This window comes from Diadema antillarum, unplaced genomic scaffold, assembly GCF_040938485.1.
Source record: "Diadema antillarum isolate AM-2024a unplaced genomic scaffold, OU_Dant_1.0 seq00000243_RagTag, whole genome shotgun sequence".
Classification (NCBI taxonomy): Eukaryota; Metazoa; Echinodermata; class Echinoidea; order Diadematoida; family Diadematidae; genus Diadema; species Diadema antillarum.
In genome coordinates, this window is record NW_027271287.1 from 527,124 (window position 1) to 544,076 (window position 16,953).

General features: G+C 38.3%; 1 long non-coding RNA gene across 1 annotated transcript in view; it reads right to left on the bottom strand.

The window, feature by feature from the left end:
• LOC139729453 (uncharacterized) overlaps positions 1-16,953 on the bottom strand; it is a 165,331-nt gene that overhangs the window by 32,751 nt on the left and 115,627 nt on the right. Inside the window, exon 4 of the long non-coding RNA XR_011710870.1 lies at positions 11,729-12,044. This is a non-coding gene — a long non-coding RNA (uncharacterized lncRNA). The remainder of the gene's footprint in view (positions 1-11,728; positions 12,045-16,953) is intronic.

Sequence of the window (16,953 nt, forward strand, 5' to 3'; positions counted from 1 at the left end):
GGCTCTGAGAAAATTAGGTTAGTATTGACAAATGGTGAAATAAAACCCCTCAACAGCGGCATCTTAAAATGGAAACCCCCCGCAAATAGTACAAAAGGCATGTGTGGATAATGGCAAATTAAAAGCCAGCCAGCAGTCCCCTGTTGTACAATTGCCAAATTTGCACTGGATCCTCACTTTATATCTGCAGATGATGCAAGGGCTCTGGTTTTATCTTTGTTTTTAAAGATAGTCCAAAAGTGTAATGGCACTTTGGCTAACTCCTGCTCAGAGAAAAAACATGCACCAGCAAATGTTTTCGCATGAGCACAGCGTAGTTCCTATAGCTTAATGATAGTGGTACACAAGAACATTTTAAGAACTACCGGTACTTAGTTACACTGAACTTAAAACGAGACAGCTTTTGAGAGAGTCTTGTGTATCTTGAAATCCAGACCATTATTTGGTCAATATATATGCAATGTAACATCCCAAACAAGATAATTCCTCTGAAATAATCTTCCTCATCTAAATCTGAATCCTTGAAATGATATACAGTGGTGTCCTATTACAGTGGTCTCACAAGAGTACTTTGATTATACAAGTAACTAAAGTTCATTAAACATACGTCGGAATTGCAATCTGTAAAGATATGTTTTTGAATTTTACACAATATACTGTAGAACTCTGATTGCAATTGGTACACAGTGAGCTTTAGAGTTTATCCCTTTTGAATGTCAATATGTTGTAAACATCTATACTGCAATGTTGTTCAACTTAAACTACTTTACTGGTAAACATGTATGTTTGTCATTAAGGGCATCCATGGAAAATTACCTGCTGAGGATTTCAATGCCCTTGCAGGGCTTGAACTCAAACCTGGGACAACTGCTCTAGATCTACCAAAGTACCTTCATGGACATGTGGATTGAGTGAATGCAGCAATATTAGTAGAACACATCAGTGAGAAAATTGGACAATCCGTTCAAACATTATGAATTTTTAAAGTTTCTGCTCTGTCACTGCTAGATGAGAAGACTACTACAGCTTGTGACATCACAAGTGTAGAATAATATATAGAAAATATAAAGAAAATTCAACATATTTTCACTTTTCTCGCATAATAAAAGAATGCCTGACTTGCCTCTTTCAGAAGGCAGGGGGAATAATATTAACATGAATAAACATCAGTGACAAGTCAAGAAAATGTGCACTTTAAAAAAAAATTGTGAAATTCTCTTCTCATCCAGCAGTGACAGTGCAGATACTTTAAAAATGCATAACTTTTAAATAGATTGTCCGATTTTCCCCAAACTTTCACTGATATGTTCTACTAATAATGCTGCATTCACTCGATCCACATGTATATGAAGGAGGACTTGTCCTTTAAATCTGTCTGATGTCGAGACCAGCGGGAGAGCTGAAATCTTTATCCCATACATATCAAATGGGAAGTGGTCAATAGTTTCAATGTGCGGTCAAAAGTTTTGAATGAGTGGTCAAGAGTTTCGACAGGCAATCACAGGTCAAGTAGTTTTGAAAGTTTTTGTAACATACATTGTACATGTGCATGCACACCTGTAAGATGGAAGCCTTGCTAATGTGTTGGAAGAACTTGTGTATTGAAGATGTTGCGAATCTTGCATCTGAATGATCACTGGTTTACAGCTCTGTAGCTGAATGATCAGTGTAGCACACTCTTCGTGCCCGTACTGTGAACAAGATCAAATTATCAAGCTCTCAGGAAATAAGAATCATGCAATTGGTGACTCATAGATGATCAATTACAAAGACAAGGCTCTATTTAATCATATCAGCAGATTACATTCAGAAAAAAAAAGCAATAAAAAAAAAAAAAAAACCTCTTCAGATACTAAGAGGTTGGTCAGTGCCCTCCAGAAATGAGAGAATTTAATACACACTAAGGTCATTCACTTGTGAAATATTAATCATCATGTGCTTGTGTACACTCTGGTGCCCGAACAGCTACAGCAGGTTTAAAAATTCTATTTCCTGTATCTAAAACAGTGTTCAATGCGGTATGAATTATACCATGACAAGTTGTTTTGCAATCACCCTTTTTTTGTTTTTTCTCTTGAAAGAAGTAACAAAATTCACCAAGAAGCAGTGACTTTCACAATGGGGGGGGGGGGGGGGGGGGTGGAGGGGGAGACCTTACACTCCATTTGACTGTAACACAAGTCATTATGCTCTCAAGCAATGGTATGGACTCGTAATCGACTGCGGATGTATAAGTGCAACGTGAAGAGGTGTGACAACTACAATGTGACAACAACCAAACCCAGATTCAACCACAGAGTCCGGATCTACCCTGGATATGCGGAAGGCAGAAGCTTCCTGCCCCAGCTAGCCTCGCTTCCAGATCTTTGTTGCTTATTGGAATCCATTTGAAATTCCACAAACATGCCATTTTACTATCTCACAGTCATACACGGAGGCAAGAAGCCACCTAGAATTGAACTCCATCACATGGAAAGGACAGTTCCGCCATGTCTCTTCTGTTGGTTACCCTTAGAAAAGACATGACGATACAAGTTGGTCTGGAACCAAGAATAGGTAGTCCCGGATGTCACCTTCAAAAACCGTTGATATTGAACAAGACTTTTCAGATTATTCTACACGTGAATGCCATCGCCCATTTGTTTGTGTGTGCATATCTATATAAATATCAGTCTTTACGCTGCCGAAACGATGTTCAGTCACATGTGCAAAGTTTCCAAGTCCACGCCAACCTCAAATATCAAGTCAATGTCAAATCGTTGTGTTCATAGGTGCACATACTCAAACTGCTCCTCAAATTTGGCTGTTTCTGGTGCAGATGAGAGAGAGACCAAAAATTTCTTTCTATTAAAGATCAAACTTTATTTCACAGTAGAAAATAAGCCACACAAAACTAGCATTTAATGGGAATCTACAGGCTTAAAACTTTGTGGACAAGCCCATCAAGAGCTATCCCCAAGGATATGAGGTTTCAGTTCCATCATATACAATACTTGCACTTACAAAAAGAATTTAAAACTTATGATACTGTGGCATTGTTACTCTGTCTACGTGAGAAGCCTTTGTGTTAAAATGTTCCTTGTTGGCATTGAAGCCTTTAAGATGACCCCCCCCCCCACCCCGAAGAAGAGGTTTCTCTGTATATCTCCAATCCAAAGGAAGGATGTTCCATACTTAAATGGGAAGAGGAAGGAATGGAGCTCATAAGAGGAGGCAGTATAATTATATACAACCATGATACCCAACATTTTGCAGTTATCGTCACACAAAATACAATATTCCTACTGGAAAAAAAAAACAACAATAACCTGTAACCTTTTCGGGTTTCCATGTCTGGGAGATTCCTGCAAAAATTAAAAACATAGATTACCAACAATAAGGCCTGGAGATGTTATTTTGTGCAGTTTTGTTCACTTTGGTCATTCTATGCCATTGTAGGTATAGACCCATTCAGTTTTAAAACACTGTAACTTATGTCGGCCATAACTGGGGGCTTCCAAGAGAAGACGAACAGATGATTCAATGGAATATGCAATGAGTCAGGTGCATTGCTACATGCATGTGAGTACATAAATTAACTATTGTTAGATATACTATTGATTCCATTTGATTAGGCTTCTATCACATTTACAGATCAAATTTGTATGAACATTCCGAGTGTACCATTTACTTTGACGAGCACCTCATCCATAAATTTGCATTTCAACACAGACAATGTGATCTTCTTTCTTTGATCTGACAGCTGAACTTTTCCTCGAGACTACGAGAGACATGTTCAGTATCCACCACACAGTGTCGTTTACTTCCCTTCCCAGTAGTAATTTGCCAAAAATCGCCCTTCTCAGCAATTTCTTTCAGCATATCGGATGTCTTGCAGACATTCTGCAGAAGGGACACAGAAAGACAGAAGAGATCACAAATCTATCATCCTCATCTTTCCCGCATCACTGACGTCAGATGCTGCGAACAACCACAAACATTGCATCATTGGGCACAGACTTTTCAAAGCATCGGAGAGACGACAGATGCGACCATCTCAGTTTTTTTTTTCGATGACTCTGTACTCATGACTGAGGAGAAATAACCATCATGATAAGGAGTCAGATATAGGCAAACACATTAAAAGTGCAGGCATTGTGTGGGGGGTAAGAGGGGATGGAATGGAGAGAGGGAAGAGGAATGGGAGGAGGAGGAGGAGGAGGAGGAGGAGGCGGAGGAGGAGGAGGGACAACATTCAGGGTGTGTCAATGACTCCTCTGAAAGTGCAAGTTTGCAGAGGAAGCTCACAATCTGACAACTCTCTGAAGAATCTTCTCTGGTTCACTCCTGCATGACGATACGCCATCTTGCCAATTTCCCTCTTTTTTTTTGTGGGCAAAGTGTGGTGGCAGGGGCGTGGAGGAAGGGGGTGGAAAGAAACGAGGGGGGGGGGTTTGGGTGCAGGACAGGGAGAGGGAGGAGGGATGTGAGTAAACTTTCTTCACTGGAGGCCCAGGTAAAATTTACCTTCCAACAGAGCACTTGGCATCTTCAATCTTCCGCTCCCGAGAGGAAAAGTGCGATGGCTATAAAACGCGAGGGGCCTGTATCACATGATGTAGAATGTTCCCGCTGCCAACGCGGGCATTCCGATTAAACAATCCATCATGCTGAGCAAAAGATTTACCTCACTCCAAGGGCCCTCGTCTCATCTCCCGTGTAAGTGCCCATCACACGCTGAATGAACATCACATCTCATATCACGGGCACACCCATCATCTGAATGGATCTTCCGAAAAATGTCGGGAGTCCCCGCGGTGAAGCGTCAATGAACGCTTGTCATCTCGCTCCAGGAAGACTGATGTAACTCCTCCCAGTTGACAATGAAAATGCTCAAGGTACTGATTAAACAGCCTGGTACAGTTTACTTTGTGGTCAACTTTGCCATAAAGTATAATGTTAGAATGGAAGTTTGATTGCAACAATCAGTACCATTTGGTCTATCCACATCCAATGTTCTGGCAATTTCATTAGCTGGTGTTAACTTTGAATTTGTTAAAGTTACTTTCAACTTGTCCATTTGTGAATCGACACACATAATCTGCTTTGGGCATCTGATGGCTATTGTTCATAAAGTCATGTTGATGGAATTGAAAATTACGCTTACCACAATGGTGAATTTTATAGTCGCAGGGAGGTGTATGATCAAGCACTCTGCACCATATTACATCAAAGTCTACATGAAAATTATTCATTACGATACGGCAACAACGTTCTATGTCACAATAAGTTTCTATACATAGTATCTGATGACATCACAATACATAGGATGATTAAATCATGAGAGGGATGATGATAGAATTTCTTTTTGCTAAGATATAAGGAAGTGATGTTGAAGAGACTTGATATATAATTTGATACAATTAGCTGTACATATGAGTGAGTTTGAGATTGTAAATTGCACAAAAGGTTTCATCATCCTGGCAGGGTGTGCTTTTTTTTTCATCTAAATGCTGAATAAAAGCAAAATTTCTAGACAAATTGATTGCTATCTCTTTTGTTCAAGCGGTTGCCAAAAAACCCCTAAAATTGTTGCCTGAAATTCACACGTACAGGAAGTATGGCTAGAATTAGCATGCATTTTAACCCATTATCATTACACTGGCAACTCTTGAATGCCACTGCATTTGTAATATTGGATAACAATGAAATGGAACTTGTTAAAATCATTATTATATCTGCTGAAAATCAGACAGAAAATGTTCAACCTGAGAGAAAAAAAGAAAAATTTTACTCTGTTAAAATCAGTAAATCAGTCACTGATTCAGCAGTAAATAGGCTTCTGAAAAGATTGCACCTGAAACCAAGTATGGATGATGAAGACTGGGCTTCAAAGAAAGATAACTTTTGACCATACACGGTGAAGCACTGACACTGAATGGTAACAGTTTGATTGAAAGATAAAGCATCAAATCGAAGAACACAGTTTTGGGGACACAACGGTTTAAACCAGCTTAGAATTGTACATGAACAAAAGTGACGTTTCAACCTGTGACCTTGTCATCACCGCTTATGAAATATCATAATCTTTTTTCACTGCTGCCAGGAAGGCATAGCTGCCAACAACACTCATGCATCAAAAATCAGGGAGGCTTTAAATTAGAGCAATTGAGGAGGTACTTGGGTGATACATGCCACCTCAATAGCTGACAGAAAATTCCCAAATTACGGAGGCATTTATTCTCTCCTGTCAGGGCAGGAAGAGATGATGTTAACTGCGAGCCTCCTCTAGAATAAGTAAGACTTGGCAGCTTTGCCAAAGTGACTTTGATCCCGCTGCGCTGTATGATACGCTCTGCTAGCGTCACCCTTGTGCTCTACCGTTCCTTTGTTTCAGCACATGATATTAGGACAGAGCTATAACAACAACAAGAGGAATGATGCAGGTTTCCATGGCAACATGCATGGCAATCAGAATCTGACGGGATGCCCCCAAACATCTCTCCCTCTCTCGCACCGCAGCTACGCACTCGATCTATTGACAAGGATAAATGTCCGAACGGCATGCGTGTGCCCAAGCTGGGTAAATCAGGAGACCTGTTGGCAAGGTGAAATATTGGGCTGGCGCTCTCGCAAGCGGTTGCAAAATATGGCTCTTTCCTGACTACTATTGATGGCGGTGCCATTAGGTAATGGGGCTAAAGATGGGAAGAGAACCGGCATTTGCTCTTTCTTTTCTTACCTACAAATGCACTGTACCGTGGTTTCGACTCTGGTTTCCCATGACACTGATTACAGTTTGTAAATCTTGTATTACCATGCAACTACTAAAAAAAAAAAAAAAAAATCCCGTCAAAGGAGAATGCATTTTCATCCCCCCTCCCAATAAAAAACCCTGACATATGTTACTAAAAAACTGGACATGGCGAACATTAAGACACTGTTTGTTATATTCACCTTTGCTCCCTGTGTCATCATAGTCCCATATTGTTGGCCTGGGATGCAGACATTTATTTATAACCAGCATTTAAATATTCTGAGGCCTGAAATGGCCTATTTTTTTTTGTGTGTGTGTGTGTAAAAATAGTATCTTCACCTGTCATGCAATAGACATATGTGTAGTAATACAATTTGGGAAAAACAGTATTTTCCATGACACCAATGCTCAGTTATACTCTTTGCAAAAACAAAACAGCAACAACAACAAAATAGTACAAATATTGCAAATATGCAACAGTTGGCAGTGAGAGTCACAATTTCCTACTCCTGATTTGACACCTCTTCACAAACATGTAAATTGGGCATGAAATAGACAGCTGCGACGTGATCCTCAGTCCAGGTGATGTGGAAAATATTCAGTCGGAGATCAGGACAAACTGTGTTTGATAAGAACTGGTTAAATATTCATCATTAATAATGATTGTTTTCTTTAATACATTGCCAACTCTTCTTCATTCAGAAAAAAAAAATTAAGTACAAGACAAAAATGTATGAACATCATTCTACTGGAATTGTTTACTGTCATTGAGTGGTTGGGAAACACTTGAATTCTGTAAAGGTGGAAGTTTTTCGCCCATTATGTGTGCCATTAAAAACGAGAAAATAAAAACCCAAGAATTTTGTTGCTCCTTGTACATGTAATAGCCATTTTAAATTTTGATTCTGCAAAATTAAAATTTGCTTTATTCAAACAAAAGTGACAAATTACTCATGTGGAAATATTCCCTTTTACATGTTTTATCTATGTGAGAAATGAACTGAAGATAAATTTGACTAGCATTCCTAACAATATAAATGGTTCCTAAATTTATTTCTGATGCATTTTATTGTTTTATGAATTTCTTATGTATCTCCTTGTTGTTCTACCTTTTTTTCACAAAAGTTATCACAGAACCATTTTTAAGCATAATTATGCTAAAATGAATTAATATTAGCCAATGAAAGTGAAAATAATCTTACCTTTTAGAATGAGATAAGTAAACTTCATCTGCATTGACTTTGTACACAAAATCACATTTTTTAGCCTTTTTCTGGCTGTAGAGTTGTATTAAAGGTTGTGCAGTATTGTAGCAGTATGCCTGATTTTTGCAAAAACAGTGTCATAAGATGTGCGAGACTTGAAAGTAGAAAGTCAATGAGCGGCATGGTAAAAAAAAAATCTGCATGGCAGAATAGTCATGGAAAATGGCGAGGGGGTTGATTTAACCCCCCCCCCCCCCCCCCCGCCAATTTTAAGATTGAACACTTCCAAAATACTGATTCAAAATGCACACAACGGTGCTTTAAGATTGGTGATTCTCTTTTATAACTTTTAATAATAAGCAGTCACAAACCCAAAATCATATACATGTATGCTGAACAGCTCATTATAATAGGGGTTCAGTGTTTTTAAACAATGCGCAGTGCATGTTTGCAAAATTGGCTCTTCCTTGAGCCAGCAAGAAAATTAAACATAAACAGCACTTCTGTGAATTGCATTTTGGAGCACCATTTCAAAGTGGTGATTCTGCTTTCGCAACACTGAACATAAACGCACCCTGAATTTCCAGAAAATTTTACCACCATTCTAAACAAATGACTGATGTGCAATTTTACTACAATCTAACACAATAATTCGAGGTGGTTTCCCCCCCCCCCCAACCCAGCAAAAAGAAACTGCACACAAGTTTTTATCATCAGGCATGCACATAGCCTATTGCGCATACTTTTATCATTACTTCAGTATGCAGAATGTCTGATGGTTGAAACCTAACTCTTCCAAAAAAAGACAGATATATGGGAAATACATCTGTGACTGGGTAAAGAGTGCTACCTGTGCATATGTATGGAAAACTCATCACGATATAGGATATGACTTTGGAGAGAGAGAGAAAAAAAAAATCCCTCAGGGCTATACTTTTAGCGAGATATTAATCTCTTTCACAGCCACGGTAGACGGCACAGAAACAAGCCACTATACCATTGCTGCTACCAATCATAATGAAGAAACTGAATATCTAATTCCTGCTTACTACTGATGTACATAACAAGTATAATGTGTTTTAAGATCAATGTAAAACTCATACGAAAGCCTGCAACCCTACATCAGAAAGCATTAGAATGCAAACTCCTGTTAGATTGTTGTGCTCCCCATAGAATTCTAAAGATGGATCGTATGCACATGTAGACTAATCTACACAATGAGATAAACATACACACACATATGCACAAAAGATATATATATACAGATATATATATATATATATATATATATATATACATATATATATATATATATATATATATATATATATACAGATACAAATATATATATGTATATACACAGTATATATTTCATGGACTATGCATAGAAACAAGTCATATACCATATGCTTTCAGTGTCCCAAAATCTTTAGGGTTATCAAAGGTAATCTCTTAAAGGAAACGTACAGTGTATGAATCAAAATCTGATTATTCAGTGTGCATTCCAGCTTGTCCAAAAACACACATGAGGACACACCTTCATACCTATATCAGTTTTTTGGTTTTTTGTTTTTTTGTCTGCCAAATAAATAAAGCAAAGCTAGATACTTTTACCATCACATCAGACTCATGTGATTCACAGGCCAATAAAACTTTTAACCTCAGACAGGTTGATATGGATGTATCATGTATCATCACATGTTGCATCCTCCGGTCAATATTATTACAAGATGAGATGTGTACAGTTACAAAATCATACACACACTGTGTATTACCAATCTAAATGTGTGTGTGTGTGTGTGTGTGTGTGTGTACGTGTGTATGTCGGTTTGTGTCACCTGTTTATATTATCCTCTAGTGGTTGCCTCCTCCCCTTTCAGTCCATGTCTATTAGCCTTAAAGGGATGGTGCAGTTCCGGTTGAGATGGGGATTCAGATTTTAACTCTTTTTTTTGTGAGATAAGTAGAAGTCACTTAATATAAAATATAAATGAGCATACAATTTTAAGAGGAATTCAAAAGTCTATTTGATAAAAATCAGTTTTGAAATATGGCTAAGATATAAAATAAAACAAAGTAAAACAAAGTGGTCCTAATAAAAGGTGGGTCCCACCTTTTATTAGGGCCTCTTTGTTCATGGAGTAGGAGTAGTAAACGGCATGGAAATGACACTTTAAAACGTCGGGGAGGAGTTGATTTTGCTATTGATATCACACATTTCCCAAAGACGGGGGGGGGGGGGGGGGGGGGGGGGGGGGAGGGGGTGTTCCATCAACGTTTGTCAGTGCTGACAATCACCATATTAACAGTCAGTGACCAGAGCATCTCATCCAATCGAAACCAAGGATTTTGCTGAAATTGTGACAAACGTTGATGAAACACCCCCCAGAACATGTAACACTCGGGGACTAAACTTTGATGGGTTATCAGAGAAAAAAAAAATGGCCTCTCCCAGCTGCACTTCTCAAGCCCACACATTAGCAACATGCCAAACTCAGTGCACAACAAAGACTACATGGAGCATTCAATGGGCCGACCTACAGGAAGAAGATTCCCACATCCTTCCAGGATCTCCAGTGAGGTCATCAATGATGAATTGGCAGCCGAAACTTTGATGATCATCAGAGAATTGAAAAATCAAAAATCCTGTATACATTTTCAAATGCTGAATTCATCATCTCATGTGTATTTTGTCAATATTCATCAACTTGGAAATCATCCTCCTCCCTGCAGAAGGGCCCTACAGGTTCGCACGCTTGAAAAATTATAAAAGAAAATGATGGTTTCATACATTACATGAAAGAGCTTTCACACTCTGTTAAATCACGTCACAAACGAAAATTTGATTTTGGGGTCAAAATTTCATGCTAGGGCCCCTTCTGCCAGGCAGGCAACAAATTTCTGTATGCAATGCATCCATACTGGGAGTGAAAGAACGAGGAAGGATATGGGAGATTATGCGTACATGTAGGTAACAGAGGTATAGAGCGAGTAGAAAGTGCCTGTACAGGACTACGGTCTTGAAAGAAGACGAGATGATTGCCTGTGTGTATTTGATTCCACTTGTTCATGTTGATAAAAATGCATGGACATACATAAATGAATGAATAAATATGTAAACACTTCTCATAAACATACATAAATGCATTTAACGCATTGATATATGAAATATATTTGTGGAAATTACAAACATACTATATGTATTTAAGATGCGTGTGTATATATTACAGTTGTAAATATATACAATATAAACACATACAATACATATTTGTTTGTCTTTTTATATACACACATGAATTTAAGCATGCACATACTAATGTATTATAGATTCTAGAGATTCTAATTTTCTTTGTCGTTCTTTTTTTCAGTGAAAAGTGAATAGTATCACACAATGTATTGGTGAATATCAGCTATTCTTCTTTTCCTTTGGCTCCAAGTCATTAACAGAGTGGAAGTAGTTGTGGTCACATTAGCAACTAAAATCAGGGAAATACCTCCGAGCCTGTAATGCAGTTTAGATTTTGGCCTCCAAACGGTTGTATCATACTTATCAGATGAGGAAATCACCCGGGGTGCCAATATCCTCAAACAAAAACTGAACAGATGAAACAGGATTAACATGTTTTTTGGACTTCTTGCTAATCTTGTCGATGGTGACCAAATTGCGCAAAAACGTAGTATGACTTTTACTCTCCACTGCTTAGCTAGGTTGACGGGGGACAGGGGGCAGTGGAGATGAGGGAGAATTATTGAAGGTACTGTAGCTAGGTAGCCTTAGAGATCTTACCTTTCAATGAGGCTTTACTCCGTGCATCAGAATAATTTCCTGTATTCCAAAATGGAGGCTTCCTCGGCAAGTCGGCAGGCGGTGCGCTAACCAATTTATCTGCATTTAGTATGCATAGCAACCGGAGTCCATCCCTGCTCGCATCACACACCAACCGGACTCTCCCGAGGAGTCGACACACAGCGATGCAACAAAAATAACGATGATGAGTAGAAAGATATCCTTTTCTTGATCAGCAGTCCCTTTTAATTTCTCTTCCTCGTTGGCGAAGACCTCTCCTTAGTGTCCGATTCCTCAATTAGTTCTGCCGAGAAGCCTGCAGAGATGATGCGAAAACGGCAAAGAGAGGAAAGGAGACTGTGAGATGTGTGCCGCTGCGAGAGCAAGGTGGATGGGATGGCGGTATAACGCAAAACAAGCATCTTAATAGCAACGACTGAAGCAGTGGTGGTGCTGTCTGCAACAGGCTGGGCAAGATTTTTTTTTTTCTCTCTCTCTCCTCATTTCTCTCCCTCGCTCTTCCCTATGGCTCTTGTGCACCCTACTACTACTCCATAAAACATCAGATACGCCATCCTACAGCATAGAGAGTGTGTGGACAGTGGCGGACGGACGCACACACACAAACACGCACCCAGATCTACCCTGTGCATCATAATGAACACAATGCTACACTTGGATGCATACATACACACACACACACACACACACACACACACAAACATATATACACACATACACACCCACACACACCTCCACACACACTTATTAATACAGATGCACATAGCAGTTGAGTTCAAAGGTGCATTATGAGTAGAGATCTATGTATGTGTGTGTGTGTGAAAGTGAAATGGATGGTATGCCGGTGTGTACATACACATTGTCATATTCGCGGTATAAACTTCAGCAGAGCGCCTGCGAGAGTAATTTCGAAGCATGCCATGCACCCTGCAGTTCGGCTCGCTGACACATGAGAAGGCGTAGAGAGAGATGCGCCATGTATATCCCAGTGTTGACGTATTGTGTATTTTACGCTGTCAAACAGTGGCAAAAAAAAAGACAGCAAATGCAGTAAGGGATGCCAGCAACCTTGGCTTCATGTCACCAGGAGGAGATAGTAAGATATATCTCTCTCTAAATCCACTTTGCATTTTGATTGCTACCTAAAATGCAGATGCACAACACTTTTATCCCTTGCTTGGAGCGCCACGAAGATGGAATTGCAAAGCTGACGCATATAGATGACAGCTAGAGTTGAAAATTACAAAATTGAAGCATTTCCATAAACATCAAACATTAGAAACAAGCTCATTCCATATTTTTTTGCTTCCACAAATAACTTCTTGGTTGTCAAAATATCAAGATGTAAATTTCATTATTTTTGTTTTTGTTTTTCAAGTCTTTATTAGTACTGCTGGTGCTCTTTCAACAGATCTCCCCATAATGTTATAATTAGTTTATCAAAGCAGTGAAGTTCATTGAGATTTATCTCTATTTCAGTGTCATACCCTGTCAATTGCTATATTATCATTTTTGTTTGATTTTTTTGCTTATTTCTACATAAATTTATTCTTTAATGTTTGCTGTTTTTCTGTAAATACTTTTATTGAGACATTTTCTTTATCATCTTTTTATCAGTCTTTTCAACTGCTGCTGATCTCAATTTTTTTGACACATTTCCTCACTTTTCAAGTCTGGGGATATCATGCCAGACATTACGATATGAAAGCATGTGGGAAAAAATGCACAACCATGACATCACAGAGAGACATTATACCTCTTAAAATATATGATTCATCTCCAAGAATGTGTTTGTTGTTTGCAGATAATTTTTTTCTGCATTAACTTCATGACAGATATTGATGACAGTAATATCAAATATAAATGGAAAAAAACAATCATAATACAGTACACCCGGTACATAGATATATTACACGTAAATACAAAACCTTGTCTGACAAGATAAATGCATTTTCCATTTAACGCAGAGGCGAGACAATCATAAGTAACTGCTTGAAGCAATGAGTATCTTTCTGTTTCTATTACGTATTTGTTTACAATAAGAACTTTCTAGTGTTTTATACACCATTGTCCATGATATGGAAGAACTAGAATACTAGTGGTTTCAAGATTCGTCCACAATTTATTACCTCCGCCAACGGAGGAGGTTATGTTTTCTTCGGCGTTTGTTTGCTGGTTTGTTTATCTGTGTGCAAAGTAACTCAAAAAGTTATGAACGGATTTGGATGAAACTTACGGGAGAGGTTGAGAATGACACAGTAACAGACGATTACATTTTGGTAGTGATCTGGGACTTTTTATGGATTTTATGAAGGATTTTCGATATTTTGGCAGGTAGGGTCAATGAACTTGAGAGTTCAAGCTGCGTGTATTGAGGTTTGCATGTGCGCGTTATTAAAAAGTGCATGCTCTAGTTTTTGCTAGGGCGAGGCACGCCGCGCAGCTGGAGATTAATGACGTAACAAAAACTTCTATTTTGGGAAATCGGGCGACTTTCAGCATGCATACATATGGGTGGAAATCATTGATTGCAGTGGAAGAACAAGATCAGTGGTGTAAATGAACTGCTTGGCAGAGGTCTGCGCTCTGAAAGTGCTTCTTTAGTTTTTGACAAATACACGAAAGAACATTTTTGTTATTTAGTTGTTTCTTTGTAGGGTCTTTGTTGGGAGAAAATGTATATGAAAATTGGTAATCATGAGGCACAATCAATGATGTGATGAGGATGGACATTGTGACAATTTTAACAACAAAATTATCTCTTTAAAATACTGAACAGATGAGCAGTCTTTTGAAAAGATAATTGCTTGTACTGATTGTACACCACTTCAGACAAAGACCACCTGTATTCCACCAGTTTCTTTGTAGTCTGGGTCTCGCACTCTTGATTATTGTCTGTCTGTCTGTCTGACTGTTTCTCTCTCTCGTCAAGCTTATTTCCGACTGCTTGAACACTAATACCTTGTGCTGCAGAACTCTTGGCCACTGTATCATTGGCAGTGATCTGGTCCCCATTCCATTCACAGTGACATTTACAGTGTATTCTGAAAACACATGGTCAGGAGTCTGCAATAATGCCCCGCCATTTATTGAACACCACTCGCGAGACACCGTCTGAAAGGTACGCACGCACTCGCAAGAGAAGTACTCCGCAATCGATCTGGATTTATTGAATAACAGGGATATATCCTCGAAGTTTTTATTGCGCTGAAATGAATGCCTCATTCTTTGGAAAATTGCGGAATTATTTCGAGTGGAATAACCTTTCTGTGGTGACCAATGACTTATTCAAGATGCTTTATATGATTCAGAATGATTACAGAATGAAACAAGGCAATTTTCCATTTTTTCCCTTATTCTATACATCATGCACAATTTCTCCTCCCCTTCCCAATAAATGAGAAAATTCAGATATGCACTATTTTTAGAAAAAGAGCAGTCATTCTGTCTGCTGATATTACACTGAATGTTTCAGAAAACCCATTCTTGCTACAGTCACATGACAAGAGTAACTGCAGTTTGTTGCGGTGTCTGTGAACAGCAAAATTCATCAAAATAATTTCATAGGCACTACATAAGAATACTCTTAGCCTCTCTTCAATGCATGCAATATATTGATTAAAAGACAGATCTCCCTCAATTTTCTCTGTTTTTTTTTCTTTCTCCTTTCTTTTTTTTTCCAATTTTGTTTCCAATTCTATGAATGAAAAGCATTAAGTACATGCTAGGTTAACTGGGAGAGGCTAATTTCCAGCTATAAAATATTATGGATGTGTGACCACTCAGAAAAAAAAAAAAAAAAATCTTTCTGATAGGTGAATCGCATAAATGTATATCAATTGTGACAAAAAGATTTGAAATTATAGTTAATTTGCTCATTATTGGATACCGTACAGAGACAATTTATTGAAGACGATAGAGCAGAATATTGTTTGTATGCACCGGCCATCTCATCTTTCCAAACAATCCCACCCATGAGCATCTGTGTGCTGTCATACACTCAATCTAAAAATATGTACAGTCCCATCCATGCAGGTCTGTGTGGTGAGATAAATTTTTGCTCAGTTATAATGAAGGCAATTTAAAGATACAAACCAGTGTCCTACATGACTTGGCAAATGAAATATAATCACACACCACCTGAAGGCCTCTACGAAAACAGGATCATACTTTAATTAAGACTCATTGTGATGTAGAACGTGTTGGTCAATCTCCTGGGTTGGCATAACAAATAAAAAGATCCATTGTGATGTGAAATGTGCTGGCCAATAAACTGGGTCAGTTTAGATGGCGACTGCATTATGTTCAATTTCACTGGTTAATTTGGAGTGTTTTTTCTGTGAGTAGCATCACAAGTTGATAGTCTACAAAATTATTAATGAGCATGTTTGGTCGTGTATAAATGGATGCATGTATTGTATGATAGAGTCTGCAGGTGAATATGGTATTTCACTCTGATCAAGGACAGAAAAATTTGATATGAGGATATGATCTAACGTAACAGGACAAATACATCAATCACTGTCTCATGTTCTCAGATATGACAATTAGGGATGGAGGCTCACAGTTGATATTCAGAAACCGCTCTATGAGATGTCAAAGAGCATGCAATTCTAAGGGGTATCAAAAGTTTATTTGATGAAATTTGATTTTGAAATGGCTGAGATATCCAAAAACAAGGTGAAACAAAGAGACCCTAATAAAAGGCGTGGCCTGTCGCCTCTTATTACTATCACTTTTTTGGGTATCTCAGTCATTTGAAAACCAATTTTCATCAAATAAATGTTGAATCCATTTTAAAATTACATATGCTCTTTCATATTTCATATGAGGTTTCTCATTATCTCACTTAGGAATGTTCAAGACATGAATTCCTACCTCAACCAGTACTGTACAGTCCCTTTAAACATCCTCTGAAGCAGAGGAATATATTGTAGTCCCATATATGTAGGTATGTTTGCATGTTTGAGAGTACATTTCTACGTACATGTAAACCTGTGTGTGTGTGTATGTGTGTGTGTGTATTATAATTAGAACTGCCTATTAAATGCAAGGTGACTATACTGATGCAAAGAGGAGGTAATAATTCATATATCTTGTAAACAGCATCAAATAGCTACAAAAGTCAAACAGGCACAAATACAATGGACAGAAAATTACTGTACATCTATACGCCAAATATTTCACAAGGTTTTTATTTTCGT